The 12,716-nt window shown below is 41.3% G+C and overlaps 1 pseudogene; it reads right to left on the bottom strand.

The window, feature by feature from the left end:
• Positions 1–10,898: 10,898 nt before the first annotated feature.
• On the bottom strand, positions 10,899–11,949 carry LOC131828811 (actin, cytoplasmic 1-like; annotated as a pseudogene).
• Positions 11,950–12,716: the final 767 nt, after the last annotated feature.

Raw genomic sequence — 12,716 nt, 5'->3', positions numbered from 1 at the left:
ATCACAAGCATAGTGTTAAGTGGAAGAAGCCAGACAGAAAAGGATACATACTTATAATTCCATTTATGTCAAGTTCCAAAAGAGAAAAAAATTAATCTATGGTTTTAATCTATGAACAGGAATTTTCCTTGAGAGACTAGTGACTGGAAGGGGTCCAGGGAGGGTTTCTGATAGGTTAGTGACATTCTGTTTATTTAGGTTTTGGTTATATGATGGTGTTTGTGTTTGAAAATTTATAGAACTGGATATTTAGGATTTGTGCACTTTTCTGTATATGTTTTACTTCCACGAAAAGTTAGCCAAAAGAAAAAGAAAAAAAAAACTAAGTAATCCTGGTTTAGGAAACTAGTGGTAACTACTCTTATTATATCACAAATGTCAGGGATTCAAATGCAATCATGTGGATTACAGTGCTTGGGAAAAACACCTGAAGGAATACAAAGACAAAGGAATAAGGAGAGAGAATATTTCACCTGGGTTGGTATCTTCTTTTGAATCACAGTAAGATATATGCAACATAAAATTTACTACTTAATGGTTTTGGTTTTCTTTTTAGGAGGATATGTGTGGTTGTATGTGTTGTAGGGAAGGTGCTGGTTAGTGAGCAGTGACAAGGAAAGACAGGTTTCCTGTGTCCCTGATTAGCTTCTGTCATGCCTGCTTTCATTCACTCTGCTTGCTCTGAGATCTCATGACCAAGCAGGGAGTCAGTCCCTTCATTGGCTGTCGGTGAGTCTCCAGCCCCCTGAAGTCAGGAGAGATCTGATGACAGGAGAGCCTATGAGCTCTAGAAGTGTCACTGAATCTAGATCCCATTCTGTTCCTCCACTACCACAACACACACGTTTGACCTTGCCTGTGACTACCTCTACCCCCGCAGCTCTTCTTTTTCATCAGCAGCCATGAGAAAGACCAACATTACAAATTCAGTAAGGGATTTTTTTGTTTGTTTGTTTGCTGGTTTGAGGAGGATGGGGTGGGCAGAAAGAGGCAGAGAAAGATTCTTAAGCAGGCTCCACGCCCAGTGTGGAGACCAATATGAGGCTTGACCTCACAACCCTGAGATCATGACTTGAGCAGAAATCAAGAGCTGGACACTTAACCAGCTAAGCCACCCAGGCGCCTTCAGCAAGGGTACTAAAGGGCAGGCCCAGGACAACAGTAGTGACATCAATTTTGCTTTTCAGAGCGTTGACATGTCTGTATTTCTAGGTTCACTTGGGCAGTTGGTTCTTTATTTGGCTCCAACACCAACACCAGCACCATCTGGAGGGGGAAGGAACTCATAGTTCTTAAAAACCTGCACTGGAACAGAGGCCAAGAATCACAGAAAAACCTGTCCCTGATAATATCACTGGAGAGAAACAATTGAATACCTACTGTGTGCTTGGCATGAAGCTCCCACCATGACACCCATGCCTCTTGGAGACCAGCAGAGGGCTCAGGACTCAGCCAAGTGCAAGTTCCCTGAACTAGAGCTTTTTAAGAGGAAGAGAAATTTGGATAAATTATGGTGGGTTACTCATTCTCCTTCTTCCTGGAAACCCAATCAACCCCAGATTTTACTCTCCTAAAATCAGGTTGAAATAAATACCACAGGGGCACCTGGGTGGCTCAGTGGGTTAAAGCCTCTGCCTTCAGCTCAGGTCATGATCCCAGGGTCCTGGAATTGAGCTCTGCTCAGCAGGGAGCCTGCTTCCTCCTCTCTCTCTGCCTGCCTCTCTGCCTGCTTGTGATCTCTGTCTGTCAAATGAATAAATAAAATCCTTAAAAAAAAAAAAAAAGAAAGAAAGAAACACCACAAACTTTTATGTAAAGAGAGGTCTGGAAAGATAATACAGGGGTTATCTTTGAGTAGAAGATTAGGGTTGATATTTCCCCCTTTCTTGTATTTTTTAAAGTAGCCTGTGGAATAAACACACAGCCTTTGGAAAATAAGCACTTGGCTTTGAATCTCAGCTTTGATGTATACCGGCCATGTGACTTTGAGCAATTGGCTTCACCCCTATGAACTTTCATCTTATTATCTGTAAACGGGGATGATTATAAACATACCTGAGTAAAATAATGCCCAGTAAATGCTTTCATACAGTGTCTTATGCAAAGAAAATACTCTGTAAACGGGTGCAATTTTTGTTATATTTCTCTATTGTTTGATATTTTTCAACAAACACATTTTTAAAATAAAAATAATAAAGATTTTTTTAAATTTAAAAATGAAACAAAACAAAACAAACAGGGACCGCCCTGAAAGGGAAGACAGTTTGTAAGAGAGCATATAGAGTCTTAGGGGGTGCGGGACCAAATGAGGGTGGGCCTAGCCATGGAACTGGGGTTAGGGGTTGAATTAGGCCAGGAGCCTTTCTTATTTTGGCCTCCAGCTGAGGAGCCATCTCTTCCTGTTCTGGGCCACTGCATCCTGCACCCTAAGCTCAGACACAAGGACAATTGCCCCAGTTAGCTCTACTCTGGCAACATCTCTGATTCTAGAGAATCCCGGGGCACTCGGGCTACCAGAGGGTTTCTTGCGGTGGTCTGGGTGCAGGGTGACCTGACCAGCTCAGCAAAAAGCTCCTATCATTTCATCTCCTGTTCTGCCATGCTGTGTCTGTGAGTACTGCTTTAAAAACCTCTAAAGCTTGGCCCCTCGAAATCACACCTCTTTAGTCCCTGGTGCTGGTGATTCATTTCACGTTTAAGAAGACATTCACTGCTATGTTATCATCAGATATGAGGGTTGCTGGAGGGGAGGGAACAATGGGGTAGCTGGGTGATGGGCATTGGGGAGGGTATGTGCTACAGGCAATGCTGCGAATTGTGTAAGACTGAAAAATCACAGACCTATACCTATGAAACAAGTAATACATTATATGTTAATAATAATAAAAAAGGGATAGCTCTAGAAAAGGGACCTAGTCCTTAGAGGGGGCATCCTCCCTCCCTTCTCTGAGGTGGGGGGGTTCCTTCTCCTTTAAGTGGATGCTTGCTCTGGTTCTCCATGCCTGACCTGGCACTCGGCACACACCGTGGGTTTTGTCTTTTGTCACACTGAGCATGCCTCTTGCAATCGTGGCTGGGGCACACATTCTCCCATATTTGGGAGTAAGCTGGAGACTTGGCGGCATGTGGGTTTCTGTTTAAAATTCCAAAGCCAGTGGGGCGTATATTATCCATTTCCTCAAATCCAACATGCTGTAAAGCATGAGTCAGAGTTGGATAAGCTTCTTCCCAGGGGAAGTTGTGTCAGTTGGTTAGTGAATGTAATTAAACAAGGATAATGTTCACTGGCATTAGCTGCAGATTAATGCAGAGGAAAACAAAATCTCCATCTTGAATTTACAATCTTCCTGCCAAGATAGGACAACTTCTCCAAGTGTCACTGGTCAGAGAAGGCAATCCAACATTAATGCAACTTAAGGGGCATGAGAAGACCCCTCCCATCAGTAGTCTCCTTCCACAAAATGCAGATATTAGGAACCTTGGAGGGGTGGAGGTATATTCTGATTATTTCTAAGGCATTTTGTGAGGAGGGTTACGTGTTAGCCAATGAGGTTATTTTATCCGATTTAATCCACTGTTACTCAGGGGCCAGGTGGTTGAAAGCAGACTCTGAGGGAATGGAACATGGGACAGAGAAAATTTGATAAGCACTGGGAATGATATTCAGTTTATTGTGCTTTGCATACCAATGGGTCTTTTGGGAGGGACTACCTCGCAACCCGAGGTACGACATGGAAAAAGAAATTTGAAGAGAAGGCAAAGTTTGGTTTTGACACACCCTTACTCTCCACATTCCCTCCTTCCCAGCCCAGCATCCTCCAAGTGTTTATCCTCTGTTCAGGACAGAAAGTGGATGCTCTAATTTATTGGAATCAGAAAAACAGGAGTTAAAGCATTTAGGGACCCAGGAGAGAAGTTAGGAAAAGAGGGGTGTGTCTAGAGGACACTGGAAAGCCATGGTTTCTATTGCACACTTTAGCTTAAACAAGCCCTTTTCCAAATCATGGAAATCATAAAATAAAAAGTCAATTCTGGAAAGGCTGGTGGAGGTCATTTAGTCCAACCCCTCTTCAAAGAAGAGCAAATTGAGGTCTCCCCAGTGAGGTTAAGTAATTTGCCCAAGTTCAGCCAGCGAGTTAGTGACAGAGTTGAGACTTAAAGTTTCCGCTCTTCATCTCTCTAGCGAGCTGCTCCAGGAACCATAGGAGCTAACACTCAGGTTGACCTCCCTGGCCAATTCTGCAAATATCCCTTTGGTTCTCCCTTTTCAAATATAACCTCTGCACAGGGGAGGAGAAGCAATGCTAAATCTTGCCTGAGATACTACGGTGTATTGCCACTGAGGTCCCTCCTGGGTTGAACACAAAAATAATTTCAAAATGTATTTTTTCTTCGTTCCAGTAAGAAGTGTGCAAATTTCATATAACTGAGAAACAAAGCTTACTGCTAACTAGAACAGCCTCTGGGGTTAAAGAAAAAGGGCTTCGTGAATGTTCTTTTAGCTATCTGATGCAGCATTTTCCTCCCCTCTCCCCACCTTCCAGTTGACGAAAGTCAGTGATCAAGGATATTTAGAAATATACTTGATTATGGGGTGCCTGGGTGGCCCAGTTGGTTAAGAGGCCAGCTCTTGATTTCAGCTCAGTTCATGATCTCAGGGTCCTGGGATTGAGTCCTGCACTGGGCTCTGCACTGGGGGAGGGGAGTCTGCTTCAGGAGTCTCTCTCCCTCTGCCCCTGCCTACTGCTTGCTTGCTCGCTTGCTTGCGAGTACTTGCCTTCTCTCACTGTCTCTCAAACAAATACATAACTCTTAAAAAAAAAAATAAAAAGAAATACACTTGATCTTTTTATAATTTCTTTGTTTTTGAGTGTTTTCAAGTGTCCCTTCTGATGTAGGTCAAAGCATTTTGTTTTTCTTAAATGTGAGTCTGTATTCTTTCTGCCCCGATAGCATGGAAAAGACTTTTCCAAATAAGGAAGTTTTGCTGGAGTGTGTGTGGCTCAGCGGTTGCTGCCATCCTAACTTAGTCAAATACAGTAGCTCCACTCTCCACTAAAGCCTGGAAGCATTTAGGGACCCATTAGCATGTACGCAGAGCTGAACCACTGGGGTCAGGGGAACTGCCAGCAGGTGGTTGTGGCAGCCCGAGGTACGACATGGAAAAAGAAATTTGAAGAGAAGGCAAAGTTTGGTTTCGACACACCCTTACTCTCCACATTCCCTCCTTCCCAGCCCAGCATCCTCCAAGTGTTTATCCTCTGTTCAGGACAGAAAGTGGATGCTCTAATTTATTGGAATCAGAAAAATAGGAGTTAAAATCCTGGCTCCCCACATATAATGTGATCTTCAGTAAGTTACTTAACTTTTTTATGAGACTGATGCGCTACCTACTGCGCTAACGAGGCTCCTAAGTTACTTAACTTTTTTAGACTTTGCCTTTTCTTTTCTTTAAAAAAAATATTTATTTAGGGACGCCTGGGTGGCTCAGTTGGTTAAGCAGCTGCCTTCGGCTCAGGTCATGATCCCAGCGTCCTGGGATTGAGTCCCACATCGGGCTCCTTGCTCCGCAGGGAGCCTGCTTCTCCCTCTGCCTCTGCCTTCCACTCTGTCTGCCTGTGCTTGCTCTCACTCTCTCTCTCTCTGACAAATAAATAAATAAAATCTTAAAAAAAATAAAAATAAAAATAAAAATATTTATTTATTGGGGCGCCTGGGTGGCTCAGTGGGTTAAGCCGCTGCCTTCAGCTCAGGTCATGATCTCAGCGTCCTGGGATCGAGTCCCACATCGGGCTCTCTGCTCGGCAGGGAGCCTGCTTCCTTCTCTCTCTCTCTCTCTGCCTGCCTCTCTGCCTACTTGTAATCTCTCTCTGTCAAATAAATAAATAAATAAATAAATCTAAAAATATTTATTTATTTATTTACAGACAGCATGAGTGGGGAGGGGCAGAGGTAACAGGAGAGAAAGATTCCCAAGCAGACTCTGCACTGAGTACAGAGCCCAACAAGGGGCTTGATCTCACGACCCTAAGATCATGACCTGAGCCGGTAATCAAGAGTCAGTCACTTAACCAACTGAGTCATCCAGGTGTTCTTAGCTTCCTCCCTTTCTTTTAAAATAAAAATGAGGGGTGCCTGGGTGGCTCAGTCGGTTGAGAGTCTGCCTTAGGCTCAGCTCATGATCCCAGGGTTCTGGGATCCAGCCCCGTGTGGGGTTCCCTGCTCAGCAGGGAGTCTGCTTTTCCCTTTCCCTCTACCTTTCCCCCTCTTTGTGCACTTATTCTCTCTCTCCTTAATAAATAAACACAATTTTTAAAAGAAATAAAAATAAACATGAGACCGTTTATCTCATGGCATTGTTATAAGCAGTAAATAACCTAATAAATGTAATATATGTAGTATGTCCTAATTCCCATTCTTAGGCTCTACAATTACTTGTTTTCTATCCTTTTTAAAGTACCTCCTCTGCTACCTTAATCTGAACCAAGGATTAAGAGGAAAGTGTGATTATTAAAATAATTTATGCTAAGGTGTGAGTGACTACAACAAAAATTTATTAGCACATATGAATTTCTCACTTCTGTAACCAAGGATGTTGTAAGTGAAATGAAGAATTTCTTTGCTGTAATGAAGACATTTTTTCTTTTGTGATGTTCCTTAATTTATATCACTATGCCTTGCTCCACCTGTTCCTAAAGCCTTACTCAGCCTTTTAGGGTCAGAAGAAGCAAGTGCTCCGTAAGAGTCTATATAATTCTGGAAACTTGATAAACAGAATCATTTTTTTTCCATTCTAGATAGAAGAATGCTCATCATCATATTGTCAAAAATGTTGAAAAACTCATACTCTTTTAGACTGCTAAATTCAGATCATAATATAGTGAGAATCTTTGACAGAAGTTTCTTACCTGAACGGTAAGGTATATGTTGTTCCAAGGTCGTACACAAATGGGACAACAATTAACCCAAGGCCAAGCAGATCGTAAGATAGCCTTGATGAAAATGGTGTAGCCACTTTGGAGAACAATCAGGCAATTTCTCAAAAGGTTAAACATAAGGCCCAGTAATTCTACTCTTAGGTTTACACCTAAGAGAAATGAAAACATATATTTACACAAAAACTTGCCCGTGAATGTTCATAGCAGCATTAGTCACAATAGCTAAGAAGTAGAAACAATCCAAATGTCCATTAACTAATGAATGAATAAACAAAACGTGGCACATCCTTACAATGGAATATTATTCAGTCATAAAAAGAAATGAAGTACTGATACACACTGCAACATGGATGAACTTTGAAAACATTATGATAATGAAAAAAGTCTGACACAAAAGGCCACATATTATATGGTGCCATTTATTTGAAATTTCTGGAATAGGCAAATTCATAGAGACAGAAAAAAGATTAGTACTAGCCTAGGGCAGGGCTTTGCTTTATTTCTATGATTCTTTTAATTCTTTTAATAATTTTATTTATTTATGTTTGTTTTTTCATTTTTTTAGAGAGTGATCGATTGTGTGTGTTGGGGAAAGGGGCAGAGGGAGAGAGAGAATCTTAACCAGGCTCCATACCTAGGGTATGGAGGCAGAGCTCAATCTCCCGACCCTGAGGTCATGATCTGAGCAGAAATTAAGAGTCAGTGCTTAACTGACCAAGCCACCTAGGTGCCCATTTGAACAATTTTAGATGCTAGAAAATTCTGTATCTTCCCAATTTCAATCTTCTGAATTATAAAATGTAAATTTCCCAAATTAAAAAAATATTTAAAATCCTTAAAAATATTCTTTCCACAATTTGAGATAGGACAAAACACAATTATAGAATTTAAAAATCAGACCACTGTGCACAGTTTGAGCTTTCCTTCTGATCTGTCTCTTTTGTCTCAGTAGGGTAAGTCTAAATACATTTTTGGTAAGCTTTGTTGTCATTATGTAAAAAGGGGAGTGTTATTAATGGGTATGGAGTTCCTATTTAGGGTGACAACAATGTTCTAAATTCATTGTGATAAGGATTGCACAACTCTGTGAATATATTAAAAAATCAACTGTACACTTTAAATGGGTAAATTACACAGTTTATAAACTGTATCTCAACAAAGTGGTTACACATACACAGAAAGCCTCAAAAAAAGTAGCTGTTAGTTGTAGGTACTTAGAGTTTGGTTGGTTAAAGGCTATAGGACTCCTGGAGTCTGGAAAATGGCCCTGGTATCCATTTGGAGATCCTGGGGCGTGGCCACTAGTTAAGTCCAAGTATTGGTGGGAGGGCCTGGTTGAGAACCTTACAAGCTCCTCATTTTGCATTCTGGTTCTTTTGACCAGAAACATGAATAAATCAATAAAAACAGGCCAGAAAATGGCTTCTAGAATACGTTTAAATAGTTATTTCGGGTCACCTGAGTAGCTTAGTTGTTAAGCATCTGCCTTCGGCTCAGGTCATGATCCCAGGGTTCTAGGATCAAGCCCCCCATTGGGCTCCCTGCTATGTGGAGAGCCTGCTTCTCCCTCTTCCACTCCCCGTGATTGTATTCCCTCTCTCACTGTCTTTCTCTTTCTTTCTCTGTGTCATATAAATAAAATCTTAAAAAAAAAAAAAAACCCAAAACAGTTCTTTCTAGTATTGCTGCTGTTTTCTCTTAAAAATAAAATTTCTCTTTAGACCATATAAATAGAACAAGACTTATTAAATGGATATCATTATTTAATATTGGAGTCACAAGAGAAATCATATAATTACTAATTCCACAGGCAATGAATTAAAATGGAATGCTCAAATCAGCCAAAGGGAAATGAGACAGGATCTTTGGAAAGATGCTTGATTATTAAGAGATTTTTGCACTAAAACAAAAAGCCTTAGGGGTCAACATGAAATTTAGTTGGAACTGCTTTGTTTCAAAGATCTAAATGACCAATGGACTAATAAAAGGAACTCTTTGTAGATTAGAAAATTTAATACTGCTAGTCATTGTTTCAGGATCAATTTTGATAAAAATTCGTACCATGACTTCATAAATTTTTGTGCCCAGGAAATTTTCCCTCCTTGATTTATAAAATGGAAACAAATAAATAAAGTACAATTCAGACCTTGTCAGCAACTCCATTTTCTCTGAAATACCGAGAGAGTAAGGTCAAATTTTACAGCTCAAAGCATGATTTGATAACTTAAGAAAACATTTAAATTAGTAAACACTCAAAAGTAAGGTTGACTTCACACATTTAAAAACTGTTTTTGGAATTTCTAAAGCAAAGCGTGTTCATTATAAAAATATAAGAATGTAGGGGTGCGTGGGTGGTGCAGTTAGTTAAGCAACTGACTCTTGGTTTCGGCTCAGGTCCTGATCTCAGGGTCATAAGATCAGGCCCCATCTCAGCTCCACGCTCAGGGCAGAGTCTGCTGAAGATTCTCTCCTCTTCTCCTTCTGCCCACTCTAAAATAAAGAAATCTTCTTTAAAAATGTAAGAATCCAGTGGCATATAAATTATTACTAATAATTACTAACAATTAATATATGCTTACAAAGTACCTAGCACTAGGTTTAGAGGTCTCTGATTTAATCCTCACAATCACCTGATAAAGTAATTATGATATTTTCCTCCACTTTGCAGAAGAGGAAAGTGAAGTTCAGAGATGTAAAGTAACTTGCTTAAGGTCATACATCTTGTAAATAGTAGAACAGTATTTGATTTGATTTGATTTATTAATTTTCTTTACTACAGCACTTTTTTTTTTTTTTACTGCACACTATTTATTTCCCACTTTATTTTATTGTGCTCATTTACAGTGAGGCATGCTGGGGCCTAATGTTTTCACATGACAGTAGAAAACCAAAATTTGTTGACCTCTCTTAAAGAATTGAGTATTGTGTGTAAAAAACCTTACATAAATTAAAAGGATGAATAAATTTACAGTTGGAAATACAAATCATTTTACAGCTCAAAGCAACTAACAACCCACCATGCTTTGGCAGGAAAACATCTGTTAAGAAAGGAAAGTGGGGGACGCCTGGGTGGCTCAGTGGGTTAAGTGTCTGCCTTTGGCTCAGGTCATAATCTCAGGGTCCTGGGATTGAGCCATGCATTGGGCTCTCTGTTCAACAGGGAGCCTGCTTCACCACCACCACCACCCCTTCCCGCCTGCCTCTCTGCCTCCTTGGGATCTCTCTATCTCTCTCTCTCGCTCTGTGTCAAATAAATAAATACAATCTTAAAAAAAAAAAAAAAAAAAAGAAAGAAAGGAAAGTGCGTTTACCTAAAGTTCACATCTTGCCAACCCTGTCAGACCAGCAAGACAGAAATGACAACTGGTTCAGGACTCTTGCCAGCCTCTAAAGACATTCTAGAGAATAAGCAGCTCTTACACATGAATACCTTGCACAGATCAAGACCCTTATGGTCTCAGGGTGCCTGGGTGGCACTAAGACCACTAAGTGGCTGCCTTCAGCTCAGGTCATGATCCCAGGGTCCTGGGATTGAACACTGCTCAACTGCTTCTTCCTCTCCATCTGCCTGCTACTCTGCCTACTTGTGCTCCCTATCAAATAAATAAAAACTTAAAAAAAAAAAAAAAAAGAACCTTATGGTCTTGCAGATTCTCAAGTCAATGGATTTCTCTTCCATAAACATGGAGACTGAGCCACACGTGCTAAAGGTTTAAATCAAAGATATGTGCAGGGTATTAAACATATACCAAGGGAATAGTTAACTTGGATACAAGGTCAAGATCAGCAACAAGTTCTCCAATCCAGTGCTGATATCAGATACAAGCTTCAAGGACAAATTTCCTCAAAGGCTTATTCCAGGGTCCTGAGGCTAGCATGAGGTATACACACTTGCTGGAACAAATTTGTACTCTGGAGTTCATTTATGCAGCAAATGCTAAGCATCTGCCTGCAGTCCATTTAGAAGCATTTGTGGTGGATGGTGGAGGGGCCCAACTCATCACTCCTGCTTGCTGACCCACATCTGCTGGAAGGTGGACAGTGAGGTTAGCACGGAGCCTCTGACCCACACAGAGTACTTGCGTTCAGGAGGAAAGATGATCTTGATCTTCATCATGTTGGGTTCCAGAGCTATGATCACCTTCTGCATCCTATCTGTGATGCCGGAGTACACAGTGGTCCCGCCAGACAGCACCATGTCAGTGTAGAAGTCCTTCTGGATGTCGACGTCATACTTCATGATGAAGTTGAAGGTGGTCTCCGTACCCATACCCAGGAAGGAAGGCTGGAAGAGCATCTCAGGACAGTGGAACCCCTTGCTGCCATTGGTGATCACCTGCCCATCTGGCACCTCATAGCTCTTCTCCAAGGAGGAGGAAGACACCTGCTCAAAATCCAAAGCGATGTAGCAGAGCTTCTCCTTGATGTCATGTAGGATTTCCTGTTTAGTGGTGGTGGTGAGGCTGTAACCACCCTCTATGACGGTTTTCAGGAGGTAGTCCATCAGGTCTTGTCCAGCCAGATCCAGACACAGGATGGTGTGGCATAAGGTGTGCTCCTCATAGATGGGCACAGTGTGGGATATTGCATCCTCAGAGTCCATGACAATACCAGTGGTGTAGCCAGAAGCATACAGGGACAGCACAGCCCGGATGGCCTCATACGTGGCTGGAGTGTTGAGGTCTCCATGATTTGAGTCATCTGATGGTTGGCCTCAAGGTTCGGGAGACCTCGGTCAGCAGCATGGGGTGCTCCTCGGGGACCATGCACAGCTTGTTGCAGAAGGTGTGGTGTCGGATCTTCTCCATGTCGTCCCCATTGGTGACAATGCTGTGTTCAATGGGGTTCTTCTGGCCCATGTCCACCGTAATGCCCTCATGTCGGGGCTGCCAGATGATGGATGGGAACACAACTGGCGGAGGGGGAAGGGGAGGGTGTTATCCTCAGCAAAGTCAGCCTTGCACCTGCCAGAGCCATTGTCAATGACAAGCACTGGGATCTCCTTTTCCACTGGGATCAGTGAAGGTGGCGGGAGAACCTGGAGTGCGGGCTGGCTGCAGCGAGTGAGCTAGAATCAGGATTTTAAACCATGCAGTGGCATTCAGCATCTAAGCTCTTAAACTCCTTTATCCTTCAAGTAAAGGACCCATCAAATTCTCTAATCGTCTTCCCCCAAATGAACTATTATTTACTATTCACTGTAGATTAGAAAGATAAAGTTTAATAACTGGAAAATAACCATTAGTTTTCTCATGAAAATATCAATGAATCAGATAGATTATAAATGATATAAAATTAATTAAATGTATACATGTAATGAAATATAATTAATTAATTACATAGAATTAATTAAATATATAGAATTATTTTAAAATATATTTAAATATTCATGGACCCAGATGTCCGCCCAAGAGAAATGAAAACTAATGTCTACATAAAAACGTGTATGTGAACGCTCATAGCAGCATTATTCATAATAGTCAAAAGTGGAAACAATTAAAATATCCATAAACTATTGATTGATAGGGGCTCCCTATTATATATGCTTTTGTATGGTCCCCTCTCACATAGAATCTGGATAGACATCACTCTCTTTTTTAAAATTAGTAATATTTTATTTTATTTTTAAAAATATTTTGTTTATTTATTTGACAGAGATCACAAATAGGCAGAGAGGCAGGCAGAGAGAGAAGAGGAAGAAATCTCCCTGCTGAGCAGAGAGCTTGATTCAGGGCTTGATCCCAGGACCCTGGGATCATGACCTGAGCTGAAGGCAGA

This window comes from Mustela lutreola, chromosome 4 (genome assembly GCF_030435805.1).
Source record: "Mustela lutreola isolate mMusLut2 chromosome 4, mMusLut2.pri, whole genome shotgun sequence".
In the NCBI taxonomy this organism is placed as follows: Eukaryota; Metazoa; Chordata; class Mammalia; order Carnivora; family Mustelidae; genus Mustela; species Mustela lutreola.
This window is presented reverse-complemented; position numbering and strand designations above follow the sequence as displayed.